Raw genomic sequence first — 15,637 nt, forward strand, 5'->3', positions numbered from 1 at the left:
TCGAGATTCTTTGTTATCCTCCAAGTTTCTGCCCCATATGTTAGCACCGGTAGAATGCAATGATTGTACATTTTTCTTTTCAGCAAAAATGGTAAGCTCCCAATCAGGATTTGCTGATGCCTACCGTATGCAATCCAACCCAATTTTATTCTGTCAATTTCCCTCTCATGACCAGGTTCCCCTGTGAGTAATTAACCTAGATAAACGTAATACTTTACAGGCTCTAGAGGCTGAGTGGCGATCCTGAATTATTGTTCTCTTGCGAGGCTGCTGAACATTGTCTTCTGCATATTAATCTTCAGCCCTACTCTTCATGCTGCGTCCGTGTTTTTCTGCTTCCTCAATCTGTTACACGTTATAATTTCGAATATCCCTTGCTTTTTTCTTGTTGATCAGTTTTGACAGTTCAGCGAATTAGACCTCATCTCTCGAATTTGATAGTTTCATGTTTTGTTGTTTCTTTATTAGGTCCTTTGTTACTTGGTAAAGTTCACCTACTGGTTGCCTTGGTGCCTTACCTCCCACTTCAATTGCTGCTTCTCAAATCAACCTAGTTCGGTTTCATTAATTACCTCTATGTTGCCTTCATCTTCTTAAGCTGCATATTTGTTTGCGAGTACCAGCCTGAATTGGGCTGCTATTACCCTTACTGCGTCTATATTGGCTTGTTTTTCTTGACTAATTTTACTCTTTCTGTCTTCATATTGAGAGAAATGCTAGACCTCACTAACCTATGCTCACTGCACTTTACCCCTACATAACACTTGTACATCCTGCACTATGCTGGGGTCGGCAGAGCTTATGAAATCTATTTCATTCCTTGCTTCTCCATTAGGGCTTTTCCAGGTCCACTTCCTGTTGCTGCCCTTCCTGAAGAAGGTATTCATTATTCGTAGGCTATTCCTTTCCGCGAGTTCTACCAACATCAATGCCGTGGTTGCCACTTGCTCGCTCACCAGCCCGCTTTTCCCCACTATTGCATTGAAGTTGCCAATGACTACAGTATACTGAGTTTTCACCTTTCTCATTGCTGATTCAACATCTTGATAAAACTGTTCTATTTCTTCATCATTGTGACTGGAGGTTGGGCCGTAGGCTTGTACTACCTTCATTCTATTGCGCCTATTCAGCTTTATTAGAACTACTGCTACGCTCTCATTAATGCTGTAGAATTCATCAATGTTGCCTGCTATGTCATTATGGACTAGAAATCCTACCCCGAATTCTCCCTTATCTGGAATACCTCTGTAGCAGAGGACATGGCCTTTATTTAGCACTGTTTAAGCCTCACCAGTTCTTCTAAACTCACTAAGGCCAATATATACCAGGCAATGCCTGATAATTCCTCAAATAGATAATTCCTCAAAATCAAATAATTGATTGATTATCGATTAGCTATTGATTGACTATAGATTGGCTACCAATGACCGACTAAGCTTAAATAGTCCCAACCATGCTTAGCTAGACTTAGCCAGGCAGAGCTTCGCAAGTTGACAGGGGTATGTGCCATTGCGCTTGGACCCTTTCTGCGATACCGCCAGGATCGGCCCCCAATTTCTATTCGCACGTTGCGGACTAACGCTCGGCTTAAAGAGATCCGCTGTTAAAAAGAAAAAGACGACGTGTGCAGCAAAGTCACGGCGAAATAAGACACTATTGACAAGCATGCGCGTAAAAGACCTCGAAACCAATAAAATAGATAGAGGTTCCTGAAAGAAATGTAAGTTCTTGCAATGGAACGAAGAAAATAATGCAAATAATGCACAAAATTCAGGCAATTACACAACATTGCATAAACTTTAATGGTCCTGCCACCGAACTTACCTTCTTTTGCGTTCAGAATCGTTGACACAAACTGCTTTTATTTCTTTTTCTTTTATTAAACAGAAAGCTTGGTCGACTGGGGAGCAATAAAATTCACCGACGAATATGATACTCCCTAATGCGAAATACGTGTCTTCATTTCGCGATGGCGCGGAGAATCTGTCTCGTGCGGTACGTTCCAAACAGAGCGAAGTGTGGTGTGACGGCCTCGCTTATGGGGAGATCGCGAGTGACAGCGCGTGGGTGACGTATGGACGCGATGCACAGCAGTCGACACAGACAGTGTTTCCATAAACGGTATCGTTGGACGCATGCAATCGGTAAACAGACGACGCGCACTACTCTGGTGCCTTCTCGCAGCCATTGTCGCCGCACAGTCCTTCTTGCACGGCAGTACGCTCTCCTCCGTGCGCTCTCTTCGCTATCGCCGTCTTTCCTCCCCCACTGCGGTCTTTCTTTCATCCTTCACTGTGCTCGTTCGCTCGGTTACGCAGATGGATGACGCCGAGGAACGCCGACGCCCAATGCAGGAGCGGGCGCCTAAGAGCTGTGCTCGAATTATGCGCTTACTTCAATCAGTACGTGTTTATTGAAAATACACTACAGATGTAATAGTTTCTTTTTTTTGTGCAACTACGCTACTAATAAATTTTGATGCGTGATTTTCGTGGCTTCGCATATGCAGTTTTGTTTACGAACAAAGAATGCTGGCATCAACAAAAGTAGCAAGCTGGAACTGAGTGGTCGTGACTAATGCATTCGTTTATGTAAAGGCCTTACTTGCAAGCCAGGTCGCAGGCTGTCTCGCAATGGTCATAGTGGCCGCTGTCCTTGGTTTCAGCGATACAGTCATCTGGAAAAAGACAAACAAGCAACGTAATTCACAACTCTATCATAGCGATTATCGACAACACTCTAACCAACAAGCCTATGTTGGCAGCTGCGAAATACGCCGACGACTGAAGAGGCCACTGATGCCTGCCGCTGACCTTTTACAGTTTATCGGCATCCCAGTCGAGCCATTTTCAGCGTCTGGCTTGACCTGCCAGGCTCTTTATTAGCAGTCGAGATAAGTAAGTTAGGATTAGAGTATTGGTAGAACAAAATCAGGGAAGGATTAATAAAACCAGCGTAACTGCACGTGCCGGTAATGGTACAGTAGAGTAACAGAGGTTTCAAATAAGAAAGTTAAGATCACTATCAGAGAGCCAACAAACGACATCGCGATAGACGTAGTAAAACCTTACTACATCGAGCAGGCTAGGGGATTATTTGTCCCCGCTCCGTTTCAAAAGGAATACCAATAAACTCCATCATCATCATCATCATCATCGGCAGTGCCAGGACACAAATGGGTCGCTGCTGCAACAGACTATGCCATATTCACGCGCTTCTGACCACCGATGCTGATGAGCTTCTGGGTTGGTATTGCTGCCATTGTTTGACCCTACTTGACTTCATTCTGCTCTCCAGCCACTTACCGACAACAGGCTTCTTGTCTCCCCTCATATTCACCTTCTCCACTGGCGTTCTGCTAAACACAAGGTCAGCACCACTTATGAACCTCAGACAAACGGGCTGACCATACGTTTGAGCCGCACTGTAGCCGACACGTTCACAGTGGCACGTAGTACAGCAACAAAGATTGTACTTGTCGTTTTGTTAAATTTGCATGTAATTTTTCAAGCCTTGACACTGCCAGCCCTCCACTGTATTTTTATCATTTTTTCAGCCAGCAACTGAAATTGTCGATGGACACATTCCTAGCGGCTTGCGCTGAACGTCATCCTACCCGTAGCCGGCGCACGATGTAGCTAGAGTCGCAAAAGTGTCATTGCAATCCTTTCACAGGGATATGATGATATAATATTGTAACTTGCTTTTGTGGGCACAGGTTCGCTCAATAAAAAGTTATATTTCGTCATGCACAGTTTTGATGTGTGTTCTTCACCATCACTACTAAGTGACACCTCGTGCAGGTGTGTGTACGTTCATGTAGTAGACACCCCCGGCAAGGCGCGATGGAATTGAACCCGCAACTCGAAGACCACACCAAATTAGCCCCAGACCATTGGGCAAGCCGTAAGCTCCAAAACCTACCCCCGGAGCACGGCCTGAGACGACCAAGAAGATCGTGGCCAAGTCCCCCAGCTTTCCCCATCGCGCTGCAACAGCCCTAGGACCCACCGACCTTCCGTGGATCATCGTTTCAAGACCTGGAAAACTGGATGGAAACATACGGAGCGGATTGCTGCATTCGTCAACTGGAACACTCAACAAGCTACGCAAGGTTCACTTCTGCTTGGAAGACACCGCTAGGACGTGGTTTCAAAATCGTTAGTCCACACTCACAACGTGGGACTTGTTCCGCAACGCTCTTTGAAGACCTTCACGAGCACCGTCCGTAAAGAGAGAGCTGAAGTGATACTGGAATCTCGAGTGCAACTACCCTACGAGAACATCGCGATTTTAACAGAGGAGATGACTCGCCTGTTCAGACACGCAAACAACGACATGCCAGAAGAGAAAAACGTTCGATTCTTGCTGAGGGGTGTCAAGCAAGAGCTATTCGCCAGATTTATGCGCAACCGGCCCAACACCGTTGCTGAATTTGTTTCGAAGGCCACAACCATTGAGAAGACTCTCGATATGCAGACAACGCAAAATAACCGACTAACGCTGACCGCAAACTAAATCGATGTTCAAGCACTCGGCATCGACGACCTGCGCGAGACCATCAGAGTGGTCTTTCGCGAGGAATTGCAGAAGCTCTTTGCAAGGTAGCCGCCTCAAGTAGCCTCAATCGCCGACATGGTCAAAAAAGTCGAGCGATCACTTGGAGTTCCTGAGGTGCAACCGCAACCGCCGCCGCCCCAGCCAGAAGCGATCACATACGCCGCCATCGCACACCACCAGGGTCCCCTTGATGATGATGATTAGTGTGGTTTAAGGGCGCAAGGGCCACAGAAGGCCAAAGAGCGCCAGACAATGGTATGATGTATTCGATGTAGTGGTCAATGTCAAGGGGTATATGTAACGCGGCTGTAAAGTGGCCTAAAATCATTCGCTGTAAAAATGCATAAAATATACGTTTAAATGAAATTATGGCAGTGATGTATGAGGCGTACACTGATATGTTGAAGGAGAATAAAGGACATGCTTTGAAGAGGTGATACTCTAAAATATGGGGCTATCACTAGCACTACTGCCTAATCAGGGCCCTTCGAGAGTAAGGGCCTGGAGGCGTGCGCTGTACTAAACGCTACCATCGCAGCAGCGGCTTCACAAGAGAGGCCGCGCTCCGTGTTCTTGGGACTGATAAAGTGTAGCAAGCGGACTTCATTGAAAAAATCTAATACTGTTTTCGTGTTGAACAGTGGTTCCTTACCAAGAAACATTGCTGGATGCAGAGGAAAATGTCTGTAAGCTAGGGGGAAGTGTTTTTTTCCTTTCAGCGTCTGCTTCCCAACACTCCAGTAGTACATGAATGACGGTCAACCTCTCACTACATTTCCCACAGATTGGAGGTTCCTCGCCGGTCAACAAGTGGTTGTGTGTGCCGTACGTGTGTCCGATTCTCAACCTAGTTAAGAGGACATCGGCTGCCCGTGATTTCGTTGTTGATGGCCAAAACCCCAATTGAGGTTTAATTAGGTGAAGCTTATTAGACGTTTCAGAATCCCAAAGGCGTTGCCAATAGCTTCTTAGTTTTCTGCGCAGGAAAGGTTTCAAATCTATAGCTGTGACAGCCATAGGAGCGTTGCGAGGTTTCGTTGCTTTAGATGTAGCGAGTTCATCAGCCTGCACATTCCCCTGAATACCTCTGTGGCCAGGAACCCAGCATATTATGATACGCTGTTCAGCAGCATAACTAGTGCACAGAAGCGAATAGAGTTCATTTACTACAGGATTTCTGTGCTTTTGTACCGACATTAAAACCTTGACTACGCCTAATGAATCTGTATATATAATTTCCTTCTCTAAATTTATATGCCTGATATGTTTTACAGCCGACAATAATGCATAGGCCTAAGCCGTAAAAATGCTCGTTAGAGGGTGCAGAACATCTGATTCCGAAAATGATGGTCCAACTGCTGCATAGGACACGCCCGCATGCGACTTTGATGCATCTGTGTAAAATTCCATGCAGGAGTATTTCGCTTGCAGTTCTAGAAAGTGCATTCGAATGTGTTCTTGTGGAGCATGCTTTGAGACTTGCACAAATGACGTGTCACATTTTATAATTTCCCAGTGCCACGGCGGTAAGAACTTTGCTGGGGTCTTTATACTGTGTTCTAGAAGCGAGACACCCATTTCTTCACTAAGCCTTCTAACACGCAGCGAGAAGGGTTCTCTGAACGTTGCGCGATTATGAAACCGTGTAGCACACGTCATGTCATTTACACTTGCGTAACAAGGATGATCTGGGTTAGAAAGAACTTTGAGGAAGTACGTAAAACTAGTGTATGACCTTTAGGTTAAGTGACCACTCATTAGATTCCACGTACAGACTTGGTACAGGGCTTGTCCTGAAGGCACCTGTGGCCAGGCGGAGGCCTGAGTGGTGTACGGCATCCAGTATCTTTAATGCGCTTGGCGTGGCAGAGTGATAGACTACAGCGCCATAATCCAAACGGGATAGTATGAGGCTCTTATACAGGTTTATTAGACACTTCCTATCACTACCCCATGTTGTATGTGACAAAACTTTAAGAATATTCATTGTTTTTCAGCATTTATTCTTAATATATTTATTGTGGGCTATGAAGGATAGCTTGGAGTCAAGTATGACACCCAAATATTTGTGCTCCGTGTGCAGAGGTATGCGGTGTCCATCAAGTTCAATATCAACATCTGGGACCAGGCCTCTCTTCCTTGTAAAAAGGATGCAGGAGCTTTTCTGGGGATTAAGCTTAAACCCGTTTTCATTAGCCCATTTTGATACCTTGTTCAGGCCAAGCTGAACCTGTCGCTCGCGAATTGCGAGATTACACGATTTGTAACCTATTTGCACATCATCAACGTACACTGAATAAAACATGGTAGGCGGAATTGATGAGCGCAAAGAATTCATTTTTACTATAAAAAGAGTACAGCTCACTACACCACCTTGTGACACCCCAGTTTCCTGGAGAAATGGCCTGGAGAGAGCATTTCCAATTTTGACACGGAATATGCGGTTCGACAAATAGCTTTCTATAACGTTAAGCATGTTTCCGCGAATACTCATTTCCGACAAATCTCGTAATATCCCGTAGCGCCACGTCGTATCGTATGCCTTTTCCATGTCGAGAAATATGGACAAGAAGTACTGCTTATGAATGAAGGCATCACGTATGTGCGTCTCGATGCGTACTAGATGGTCGGTTGTAGAGCGACCTTCTCTGAAACCACATTGATTAGGGTCAAGCATTTTGTTAGACTCGAGGACATGTAACAAACGCCGATTTATCATCTTCTCAAATAACTTGCAAAGACAACTTGTAAGCGCTATCGGACGGTAACTTTTAACTGAAAATGGATCTTTACCTTGTTTCAATATCGGAATTATAATAGCCTCTCTCCATGTTGAAGGCACGTATTCAGAAGCCCAAATGGTGTTAAAAAGTGCAAGAAGTGTTATTTGTGTGTCTTGGTGCAAGTTTTTTATCATGTCATATACAATCCTGTCAGCTCCGGGTGCGGAGCTCTGACATGCGTTTAATGAGGCTTTCAGCTCGGCAACGCTGAAAGGACGGTCATTAGATTCATTCGGTCGGCATTTCCAATCTAATGTTTTACGTTCAGCTATTTCTTTATATCTAAGGAATGACCTAGAATAATTACTTGAGCTAGAGACGGCCTCGAAGTGCTCCCCAAGGGCGTCTGCCTGCTCTTCCAAGGTATTCCCTTGACATCGACCAAGGGTAATGACTGGGTCTGTTGCCCGTTAAGTCTCCAAAGCCTATTCCAAAATTTCGCCTCCTGTGTGTAGGAATTTATGCCTGAGAGGAATCTCTCCCAGCTCGTTCTCCTTGCCTGTCGCCTTGTCCGCCTTCCCTGCGATTTGATGCATTTAAATTCTTCTAGATTTTCTGCAGCTGGTGATCGGCGAAGTGTGTTCCATGCCTTATTTTGTTTCGTTCGTGCCTGTCTGCACTGCTCATTTCACCATGGAACGCGTCGTTTACATGAACGGCCATTTGTTTGAGGTATGCACTTTTCTGCTGCATTGATAATAAACGCTGTAAAATACCGTACTGCATCGTCAATGCTAAAATCGTTGATAAAATGTTGTGTTAATTGAGTTGATTTATTAAACTGCTTCCAATCAGCCATTGCAAGCTTCCATCGAGGCGTTTGTGGTGGACGGTCATGTTGCTCTACTAGTTCAAGTTTTATACGGAAATGGTCACTCCCTAGTGGATTTTTGATTACCTCCCATTTCAGGTCAGGAATTAGTGAAGCAGAGCCAATGGCTAGATCAATGGATGAGTATGAGTTATGCGTGAAGTTAAAATATGTGGGTTCTTTTTTTATTAAAAAGGCATGCACCAGAGCTTATAAGAAAATTTTCGACAAGTCGCCCTCTAGCGTCACATCTGGAATCTCCCCACAGACTATTGTGGGCATTGAAATCACCTACGATCATGTAGGGTTCAGGAAGCTGGTCCACTAGGCAATAGAAATCTGTTCTTTTGAGGTGTTGATTGAGCGGCAAGTATAACGAGCAGATTGTAACTAACTTGTCAAATAAGAGTGCTTGCGCGGCGACTGCCTCAAGAGGCGTCCGAAGTTCAAAGGAGCGACATGCTACACTTTTATTAACTATGATGGCTACACCACCGGACGAGGCGTTAGCATCGTCACGATCTTTCCGAAAAATGGTGTATTGTCGGAGAAAATTTGTATGTGTGGGCTTCAAGTGAGTCTCTTGAACACACAGCACCTTTGGATTGTATCTATGGAGGAGTTCTTTGATATCGTCTAGGTTATGGAGAAGTCCTCTAACGTTCTATTGGAGTATTTGTGTTTGCATAATAAGAAACGTGTTAATTGTGCTGTGCGTTGCAGAAACGAAATTTAGCTCATGGGGCCTTTCCCAGGCGCCATGACACGAAGTTTGTCTTTTTTGGAGCGGTCGATAGAATCGCGCCGCTCCTTAGGCGCTGGATGCGCCGTCACGGTCAGTGTTACGTCCATCGCCTCTTGCGAGCCGCTGGACGTACGCTCTTGCGAGCGCTGTGTTTGACGAGAGGGCTTCGTCTCAAGAGACGATACCCTTGAGACCATCAGCCCAGAGGTCGATGGCCCCTTCTTCTGAGGCGGCGGAGCAGCACTGGCTGCAGCCGCCAAGGGGGCAGGTGGCGTCACCGCCGGCTCACTCTGCGTGGGCCGGACGGCCGCCGGGAGCCGTTGTGGCGCTGCCCCCTGATGCGCCACTTCGGCAAAGCTGTTCTTTGGCAGGTAGGATACCCGCCTGCGTGCTTCTTTAAATGAAATATTCTCTTTCACTTTCATGGTTACGATTTCTTTTTCTTTTTTCCATGATGGGCACGACCGCGAGTACGCGGCGTGCTCTCCATCATAGTTCACACAGTGAAAGGTGTTTTCACATGACTCAGCGAGATGTTCAGTAGCACTGCATTTTGCACAAGTTTGCCTACCTCGGCAGTTCTGTCAACTGTGCCCGAATCGCTGGCACTTAAAGCATCGCAGAGGGTTTGGTATGTACGGTTTGACCCGGAGCTTGACATATCCTGCCTAGATTGTATCGGGGAGGACGCTTGAGCCGAAGGTGACAATAAGATGCTTTGTTTGAATTTCTTTCCCATCGCGTCTTATCGTAATCCGTTTCACATTGATCACATTTTGCTCTTTCCATCCTTCTAAAAGTTCGGCCTCGGTTAGCTCCATCATGTCTTCATCTGAAATAACGCCGCGGATAGTGTTCATAGTTCGGTGTGGGGTCACGGTCACTGGAATGTTCCCAAAAGAGACAAGGTTCTGTAGCTTTTCATATTGCTTCTTATCATGCACTTCCAAAAGGAGGTCACCACTAGCTAGCTTCGTGGATTTGTAACCGGGGCCTATAGAATCGCACAGACATTTCGCTACAAGGAAAGGTGAGATGACTCTGACATTCTTTTCTGGTTTTTCAGAATGTATCACATGATACTTTGGAAAGTTTTCACGTTGAAGGCCATAAAACTGGAATACTTCGGTGCGCCCTCGCTTATGAGGGCGATCAGGGAGTTTGGGGAAACAATTCTCCATAGAAAGTAATCAGTTTTCGGCAGCAACGCCAGTCACCCACCATGGAGCCCAACAAGGGGACGCCGCAGGTCTTATAAGAAAGAAAAAAAAGAAACCCAGCGGTCGCCAACTGTACGTTGCCGCTATAACCAAATATGTACAGCCAAGGTTGTTTGTACCACACAAGGTTAACCCTCGCTGCCAAGAATACCGGAAGTAAAAGAAGTGAGGAGGTGACAGGAAAGATTGAAACTGAGAGGGAAAGACGAAGATTGCAGAGAGAGAGAAAGACAGGAAAAGGCAACTACCGATTTCCCCAGGGTGGGTCAGTCCGGGGGTGCCGTCTACGTGAAGCAGAGGCCAAAGAGGTGTGTTGCCTCCGCCGGGGGGCCGTAAAGGTCCGAGCACCCGGCATCGGCTCAACCCCCAGGATCCCCCTTTCCCCGGACACGGCTAAGCCACGTACGGTTAAACGCGGGAGGGGGCAACCCTCATGTGCTCGGGTCCGTGGTGTCGCAACACACTAAACGCCTGCTGACGCAGACGCCCCTGCGGGGAAGGGTCCCCTTGGGGCTCGCGGCACAGCCCCGCAACGCTGCAAGTCCGTCGTCCGACGCCACCACGAGCGCCTGCCCATCGCCGATCACAGCTTCCCCATCACAGCTTCCCCACCGCCCGCTCTGCTACCACTGCGGAGAAGCAGGCCACGTCTACCGCCGGTGGCCATAGAGCGAAATGGGAATACGGGGGTTCGCCGTGAACCCTCCGCGCACGGAGCAAGATGAACGCCCTCCTGGTATCGCGCACTGCCTCGGCGCCACTCAGTGGAGCCCTCGACAACCATCGCGTTGCAGTCACCAGGCCACTACCTGTGACCGCAGCGCCGACCATACGCTGGCGCAGCCCGGGATGTGGTCCACAAGCCCATATCTGGGAAACTAAAGGCAGCATCCGATTGGTGTGCGGTTGCTATATTTCGAAATGACGAAGATCCTCCTCCGACGACGACGACGCTTCAAGATCTAGCTCGAGAACGTAGCAACGACACGCCGCCTTCCCAATAAAGACTGGGAGCAGAGAATACGCTGACAAAAGAAGACCTGACGAAGAGACGTAACAGCCACAGGCTGACGCGAAACAGTCGTGATGAGACACCAAGACCTAATTGCAACGCACGACAAAGAACCACCGACCTAGACGTGCTCCTCGACGGCCAAGCAGTCAGAGCTTTAATGGACGCAGGAACCGACTACTCCATCATGAGTGGACCCTTCACCGCCCAGTTCAAGAACTTTAAGACTGCACGGGAAGGCCCTCAAATCGGGGCAGCTGGAGGACACCTAATAACACCGACCGGAATCTGCCCGGCAACAATTACTGTTTATGACGGAACCTACCCTGCCGCGTTCGTTTTCCTCCAACAGTGTTCACGAGACTAAATTATAGGCATAGACTTCCTGAACCAATCAGCTTCCTGAAGTCGAAGTCGATAACGCTATCCGATGATCACGCGACACCGCCGGAGAGCTCTCGTAGTTACCAAGCCTTGAGTGTGCTCGAAGACCAAGTGCAATGCCACTGCCGCTCCGAAGACCAATGCGGCTCCGGCATTGTCATTTCCGTCGGCAGCGAAACATCCGCCGGCATATAAGGCGTCATCACGGGGGATCAACGTCTACTGCTCGATCGTGAAATTTGCGTCGCAAGAGGGATCGCTCAACTGCACAGAGGAAAAGTGAAAGTGATGCTTACCAACTTCACGCAGGAGTTCAAGCACGTCAGCAAGAGCACGACGATCGTATACCTCGAAGAAATTGTAGAAATCAGCAATGCCTTTGTACTCTCGCATTTTGCCGCATCTACATCGACGACCATAGCTCCCTAAACCGTCATCGACATAAATCGAAGCCCCTGCATGAGTAAGCAACGACAGCTGGAAAGTCTTCTCCGACGATACAAAGACTGCTTTTCGACGACATCGAGGATTCGCCAGGCACCAGTTACGAAGCATCGCATATTAACCGAAGAATCCACTAGAGCCCCTGCCTCGGCTGTGGGAGGTTGTGGGTCCGATTCCGACCACCGCCAGGCACCCACTGGTTCAAATGGGCACAAGCGTACCCCGACTAGGTGTTCGGCTTCCTTCAGGGGCTATACACTTGGAAAACGAGCAAGCGCCCTGAATTTCTGTTTTCTTGATGTCAGGTTCGCTTTTAAAGAAAACCACGTGTGCTGGAGCTATGAACCACGAGCAAACAAACCCCTCCTACCGTTCAAATCAGCCCATTCAAAACTAATAAAAAGGGCAATCGCCAATCTCTGCCTAAAAAACGCCCTGGAAAAGTCTTGCCCACACATGACGTGCCGAAGTTTGGGCCAGCAAACTTCACGCCTTTTAGAAGCAGGTTACCCGAGGCACCTGTTAGTGTCCGTAGCGGAGAAGCAACTTAAGAATATCAGGGTATCTGGCTCCACCGTGGTCCCCACCTCTCAAGGGATGGAAAAAGAAAAAAGAAAGTTCACTGTAATCCCATACATCCATAAAGTGTCGCACAACATCAAGAAGATCGGCCAAAAAGCTAACGTTCGAGTCGTGTTTTCCGCGCCGAATAAGCTTGGAAAAATTTGCAAAATTACTAACCCGAACAAGAAAGAAAAGAAAGCATGTGGCAAGAATCACCAAAACGAATGGGTGAAATGCAGTGTCGGCGTAGTATATAAGATACCTTTATCATGTAAGCGTTTTTATGTCGGACAAACGGGCCGTTGCATCAACGACCGGCTCCGCGAGCATGCTAACAACGTAAATAACAAGACGGGAGGGTGGCTGGCACTTCATTGTGATGAATGCGGCTGTAGACCAATCTTCAAAGAGTGCATGATCATTGAAAAGTCGAACAATGAGATGACACGACTCAATATTGAGGCCCACTGCATCATAACTTTAAAAGATAAATGTATTAGCATGGCATCTATCAACCTATCAGCTAAGGAAATAGCGTATTTGAATAGCACGTCACGCGCGTGTTGATTTTTTGTGTCGGTGTGGTTCCGCCCTTGGTGTCATGCGCTGTGCTGCCTGTGGCAAGGTATAAAAAGGTCACGTCTTCTCGCAATAAATCTGTTGATAGTTTGCGCTTCGTGTGTGTTATACGTGTTACCTCTTGTGTCCATGTCGTTTTGCGCGCAATGATACACGGTCTTAATGGAAAACCAACAAGCCCAAGTGAAAACCCTACTGCATCTCCAATTAGTCCTGTCTTGCGCTGACTGACTCCGACTTGCGCCTGTAAATTACCTAACTTCCTCACTCCACTTAGTTTTCTGCCCTCCTCGACTGCGCTTCCCTTGTCTTTGTATCCATTCTGTAACTCTAATGCTAAACCGGTTATCCATGCTACGCATACATGGCCTCCGCAGCTCCATTTTTTCCGTTTAATGTCAACTAGAATATTGGATATCCTCGCTTCTACTCTGATCTACACCGCTCTATTCCTGTCTCTTAGCGTTGGGCCTAACATTTTTCGTTCCATGGCTCATTGTGCGGCCCTTAACTTGTTAATCTCGATGTTTCTGCCCCATATGTTAGCACCGGTAGAATACAATAGTTGTGCACTTTTCTTTTATGGCAAACTCTACAACAAACAAGACATCGCGTGACGTCGTTCATATACATATTGTAAATGTGAAGTACCAGTAAAGATCACAGTCGAACTACAAGCCAAGGTATTTTGCAGAGGTCACGCAATTTAAATGTTTAGGCGTGGAAAACACTTCAAACTGTGTAACAGAAAAAGGTATCAGATATGTACATTTTTGAAAGGATCGTTGGAAAGAAAGCCACCGGCGATTACTATGATTACAATGCAGGTGACCACCCTTACAAGCCGATGCACTACATCAACAAGTATATCGCATATATCGGCTGGTGCCACATTAAAAAAAACGTTGGAAGATGATTGAACGCCTAGTGGAAATTTCTTGGCGGCGTGTGGGTGAGAATGGGGTGTATGAACCAAATGAATGATTCTGAGAGCTGTTCTGGAGCAGGATTTGAACTAGAAATTCATGGATTTGAACTAGAAATTGAATTGTGGTTCAAATTTTGTTGCGATGGTATTTATTTGTACACTGCAGATCAATTTACGCAGTCATCGTCAGCGTCACCGTGAAGTTCCGCATAAGGTCCAAGTGCCTTAATGGTTCCCGATGTTGGCTGTAGGTGCGAGGGTGAGCCGAGAAGGATGTTGGTTTGATGCGGTGGCGGCTTCTCGCGCTCGCAAGGAAGGAAGGTGGGGAGAGTGCGCGCCATCTTGCGTACTCAAGGGGGCAAGCAGGGAGATGTGCTCGCGCTAGGAGGGGGTGGTCGGCCACCGGTACCCTATGCAGGGCCACCGGCACCCTATCTTGGAGCTGGGTTTGAAAGACAGCCGACCCGGGATGGCGGTGTGTGCGCTGTGTTCTCTCGTGCCTGGCTCGCGTAGAAGAGATAACGAATGGGAATTCGCTTGCCGCTGCTGCCACTCTTCATCACGCCAGCGTTCTGACAGAGTACCCGCGGTCACCGAGTGAGATGATTTCGTGTTGTCTAGATCACACCGTCAAAGCCTGTAACAAATTTCGCTCAAAAGAGCGAGAGGTGATTTCCCCGAAATTCTGCGCGGTGAAATCATCCAGCCATCGAATAGGCCGTGGGCGTCTGCTGTGGCCTTAGTGAAGACGAAGGGTGGAACACTGGTTTTGCGTCGATTATCGTCACCTGAACAAAGTCACAAAGAAAGGCATATACGGATAGACGACGCACTGGACCGACTCTGTAACGCAAAATACTTGTGGTCGATGGATCTGAAGACAGGTTACTGGCAAATAAAAGTTCACTAGAGGAATAAATAGCAGACAGCCTTTACCACGCTGAATGACCTCTATGAATTCGAGGTCATGCCATTCCGTCTTTGCCCCGGCGGCCGCTTGCGCGGGCAACTTATGCGAATTGCATTATGCGTTATGCACGTTTGCTTGTAATGATGAAGTGGGCACGGAAGATGCATCTGTGAAAGGCAGATAACACGCGACAAGCTGTATGAACAACAAAGAAAGGAAAGGGAGTCATGAGCGAAGATGCCATTGTGGCCATTCGCCTGTGCCCACTCTTCTCGTGCCCAGTTTTCCTTGATGTGGACGTTGTGAATTGCTGGAATAGCCAACGGCATCATCTAAGTAGACGAGAGAGGTCTGTAAGACGGGAACGAACAACGGTAGGACGGGTGTCCCGTCCTAGCGCTGTTTGTTCCCGTCCTAATGATGTACCAACCAGCCCAGACCAGCGCACTCGTTCAGAGAGGTCTACCGCTTCAAGCCTGCCGACCTCGTGTCTATCATGCGCTGAAATGTTTCAGGTACTGAGCAAAGCCCAAATGGCACGGCCTTGAATTATTTGAGATCTTCCGGCGTGATGAAGGCGGTCTTCTCTCGGTCTCTCTCGTCAACTTGAATTTGCCAGTAGACATGAGTTCTTAACATTGTATGTGAGCCTAGTAAACACGTCGCAAATGATATGTTCGTCTTGGTGCTGGATAAC

At 47.4% G+C, this 15,637-nt stretch overlaps 1 long non-coding RNA gene across 1 annotated transcript in view; it reads right to left on the minus strand.

The window, feature by feature from the left end:
* Positions 1-2,624: 2,624 nt before the first annotated feature.
* The window catches only part of LOC125942560 (uncharacterized), a 70,666-nt gene continuing 57,653 nt past the window's right edge, over positions 2,625-15,637 (minus strand). Inside the window, exon 3 of the long non-coding RNA XR_007465213.1 lies at positions 2,625-2,677. This is a non-coding gene — a long non-coding RNA (uncharacterized LOC125942560). The remainder of the gene's footprint in view (positions 2,678-15,637) is intronic.

The sequence above is a fragment of the Dermacentor silvarum genome, chromosome 1, assembly GCF_013339745.2.
Source record: "Dermacentor silvarum isolate Dsil-2018 chromosome 1, BIME_Dsil_1.4, whole genome shotgun sequence".
In the NCBI taxonomy this organism is placed as follows: domain Eukaryota; kingdom Metazoa; phylum Arthropoda; class Arachnida; order Ixodida; family Ixodidae; genus Dermacentor; species Dermacentor silvarum.